Source organism: Tupaia chinensis, unplaced genomic scaffold, assembly GCF_000334495.1.
Source record: "Tupaia chinensis unplaced genomic scaffold, TupChi_1.0 Scaffold149011_1, whole genome shotgun sequence".
Classification (NCBI taxonomy): domain Eukaryota; kingdom Metazoa; phylum Chordata; class Mammalia; order Scandentia; family Tupaiidae; genus Tupaia; species Tupaia belangeri.
Window position 1 is genome coordinate 1,297,051 of NW_006208857.1, and position 3,957 is coordinate 1,301,007.

Here is a 3,957-nt window from a genome sequence, read left to right on the forward strand (position 1 = left end):
GAGCTGGATCCCACATGGCCGACCATGGTTTGAATTCCTGCCTGGGGGACTTGGAAACTATGCTGGGTGCATGTGTTCGTGTGTGTTCGTGTGTGTTCTTGTGTATGTGTATGTGTGTCCTACATCCCGATGGGATAGAGAAATGGAGGAAACAGAATTGAGGTGTGACCATGCCCGATTGGGGCGAGGGTCGCTTTCTTTCTCCCTCTTTGGTGAGTTCATGTGCCCTCTGTCAATTAAAAAAAAAAAACAAGCATAAAGCATAGCGGTTCCTAATAGCATCATTATGAATACGTTTGTAATTACTATAACAAGGAGCAGTCCCCAATTCTTCAGTTCTCATTACCCTCTCTCTGACTCCGTGGAGGCCCAGGAGGTGGTGCCCAGATTGGCTCTTGTCCTGCATGCTTGATTGGCTGGTGCCCAGGCCCCGGTTCCCTGACGGCCTCTGTCCCCTGACGGCCTCTGTCCAGCTGTCCCCGTGCGGTACCTGGGATTGTAGGATGACTCAGTAATCCAGTTATGGACTGGTGGCATCCGTGGTGGCTGGCGGGCCTGTTCTCTCGCGCTTCCCAAGGTCGGGGTTTCCTCCTTCCCACACTAAAGGGCACACACAGCACGACCGCACCCCAGCAGGCTCAGACTCTCCGCAACACCCAGCTCTGTCTTGGATCAGCTCTGTCTTGGATCAGGAGGCGCTGCTTGCGGGTGGGCGGTTCTGGTGAGTAGACAGCATGCTCTCCTCCCCTGTGAGCCCCCTCAGCATCAGCATGGGGGCACACGGAATGTCTGCTGCCCTCCCACCACAGCCCTGCAGCCTTCCAGAGGAGGTCAGGGTGGCAGAAGGAGTGGCCACTGGGAGGCAGAGTGCAGGGGCCTGTCCCGGCTCTGCCACTTCCTTGCTGGGAGGCTCCGGAGTAACACTAATCTTTTTGGAACTTTGTTTTCATAAACTGTCAAAAAGGAAAGAAAACACCCACCTTTTGGACCATGAGAATCCTATGGAAGACATCCCCTACACAGGGAAGGCCATTAATTCTACCCCCCAGGCCACATCCGTTGGGCTCCTCCTCTTGGGAGGAGATTTGGGGGCTGCCCCACTGGGCTTGCCACTTGAGAAGTGTGGGACACAGACTGCCCTCAGAGCTGCCTGGACACCTCAGCCCTTCCCTCCCCAGGCCCAGCCTTCCTCCCAGGATTCCCTGGCTCCCTGCCTGGCCTTCTCCCCACACAAACTCCTCAGAGGCTGAGGCTCCTGCTCGGCAAGGAAATACTGCCTGTTTTCAGCTCTGGCTGGTTCCTCACGTGGCACCCCTTCAGGACTTGTCCTGACCTGGAGCTGCCCTCCCAAACCCTCAGAGCACCGAGGGCTCACAGTGACGCTGGCTCCACCCACATTTCAGTCCTGGTCCTCCTGTGCCTCTGTGACTCGCCTGAGTGGCTTGTGTACATCTGCTTTCACTGCAAACGCTCCAGTGTCCTCCCTACCCCTCCCCTTATCCTGTACCCATCCCTGTCCTTCCCTCCTGGAGAGAACTACCCCAGGAAAGCCATGCTGAAGGGAGCCAGGCAAGATGGCAGGAGGGAGATGTCTGCTTCTCGGACTGTGTGATCAGCCGGGGAAGGTAAGTTTATGCACCTTTGCACACACACACATACACACACACACACACGCACACATGCATGTACATGTATGCACACATCCATGCCCTGCGGTCTGCAGCAGGGCTCGGCTGGGCAAAGTCAGCCCGGCTTCTGAAGCAGAAGTGGTTAACCTTGAAATCACCGCACTTTCCCCTCTCAATTTAAATGGAAGATAAACAAGCAAACAAGCAACTCCTTTGGGTTCTGAGTCTTCAACCAACACTGAAAACCAGTTCTCTAGATTGAGACCTGCCAGTACCCAGACCTGGCAAAGCATCCTGTCTCTCAGGGCTGAGCTTCTTCACCATTAATTCCGTGGTCAGTAGAGCTCCTTTGGGGTTGCCCTAATTCTGACCCTGAGCTGGAGGTTCCCTGAGGGCAAGGGATGTTTTATTCTCATTCCTTATTTAAAAACAATTTTTTAAAAGAGATTTTTGCTATAGGGTACCTATGCTCACCAGAGAGACAGAGAAAGACAGAGAGACAGAAGATGAGAAATCACTCCCCTGGGGGATGGCCACACCACAGTCCCTTCTCCTCCAGTCTCCTCCTGGAATTTTGGGCATGTACCCATGCCCAGTGTGAGTTTCAAGCTGCCAGGTCTGGTACTCAAACCACGGTCAGCCATGTGGGAGTCCAGCAACATAACCACAGTGCCATCTGCTAGTCCCCTAATCCTCCTTTTACCCTTAGTTTCTCCAGGGGAAGCACAGCTCTGTAGGGCTACGTTGCCAGCACTCCCACCACAAGGCGCCCTCCCTCCTGCCCCTGCACACACACCCTGGACTTGGCTGTTTCTTCTTTTTTTTTTTTCTTTGGAGAGGTTTTTGCTATAGGGCGTGTGCGCTCGCCAGAAAGAGAGACGGGAAATCACCCCCAGGGGAGTTGGCCACGCTGCAATCCCTTCTCCTCCATCCTCCTCTCGAGATATTGGGCACGCACGCACACGCACCCAGCGTGAGTTTAAGCCACCGGGTCCAGGACTCGAACCACGGTCAACTACATGGGAGTCCAACTGCTGGTCCCGTGGACTTGACTGTTTCTTGAATGCAATCGTTGCCTCTCTGCTCTGGCCCAGGCACTTCCCTCAGCCTGGGTCACTGTCCCCCAGGGTCCCCATGGCCGATTCCCTCCCTACTTTTGGGCTTCTCCAAAGTCACTCATCAGAGATGGCTTCTCGTTTACACAGGAAACGCCCCAGCCACCCCAAGCATGCTTTCTCCTCCTCCCCTGCTCTGCTCCCTCCGTCCCAGTTGCTACCCGGAGAGGACTGTGCATTTCATTTCTTGCCTTCCATGTGAACGTGTCCTTCCCAGGGGCAGAGGCTATCCCTTCTGCTTGCTGCTGTATCTCTGGGGCCTAGAACTGGGTCTGCTACACAGTGGGCTTAGTACTTGTCTGCAGAAGGAGGGCGGAGTGCTCACTGCGTGTGGGTCGCAGAGTGCCCTGCCGAGATTCCCAGCTGGGACGCTGGGCCTCTGGGTGAGTGGGCCCTGGGGCTGAGTGGCGGCCCACTGGCCAGGCAGGACACTTGAGCGGTGCGAGGAGCCCCCTGGAGGCTGCGCTAGGCCTGGACAGAGGCAGAGGTCCCTGGCCGGCGGCAGTGGTTCCTGCCCTTCCCTTCCTCCTGGTGAGTCAGCCAAGCTGGGGAAATACGCCAGGGAAATGGCCTCTGTCAGGAAACAGGGGTCAAGGGTTGACAAAACAAGAATTTACTCACCCATCCCTCCCCCTCGGCCCTCCAGCATGGCCGTCTGTCCTCCATCTGTTAGGGTCCCCAGTACCTGTTAGGGGTTGACTTGTGCCCCCGGAATTCACACATTGAGGTCCTAACCCCCAGTGTCTCAGGATACGAACCCAACTGATTGATGGGGTCGCAGGTTAATTCACTAAATTCAAATAGGTTTGTGCTGGAGCAGGGCGGTGTCTAACCCCCACGTGGTGGCGTCCTTGTACGGGAGAGCAGGGATGCGAAGGGAACGCGGCCTGAGACCAAAGGACAAGGCTGCACAATTCCACTTGTAAGCACCTAGGCAAAGCCATAGACAGGAGAGTGGCACGGGGGTTCTGGGGCTGGGTGGGCAGCGGGGGGACTGACTAACAAATACAGAGCATCGCTGGGATGGTGGAGGGGTTCTGGGGCTGGGTGGGCAGCGGGGGGACTGACTAACAAATACAGAGCATCGCTGGGATGGTGGAGGGGTTCTGGGGCTGGGTGGGCAGCGGGGGGACTGACTAACAAATACAGAGCATCGCTGGGATGGTGGAGGGGTTCTGGGGCTGGGGGGGCGGTGGGGGGACTAATAAATACAG

At 56.2% G+C, this 3,957-nt stretch overlaps 1 long non-coding RNA gene across 1 annotated transcript in view; it reads left to right on the plus strand.

The window, feature by feature from the left end:
* The first annotated feature begins 861 nt into the window (after positions 1 to 861).
* LOC114006576 (uncharacterized) overlaps positions 862 to 3,957 on the plus strand; it is a 27,379-nt gene continuing 24,283 nt past the window's right edge. Inside the window, exon 1 of the long non-coding RNA XR_003548289.1 lies at positions 862 to 1,625. This is a non-coding gene — a long non-coding RNA (uncharacterized LOC114006576). The remainder of the gene's footprint in view (positions 1,626 to 3,957) is intronic.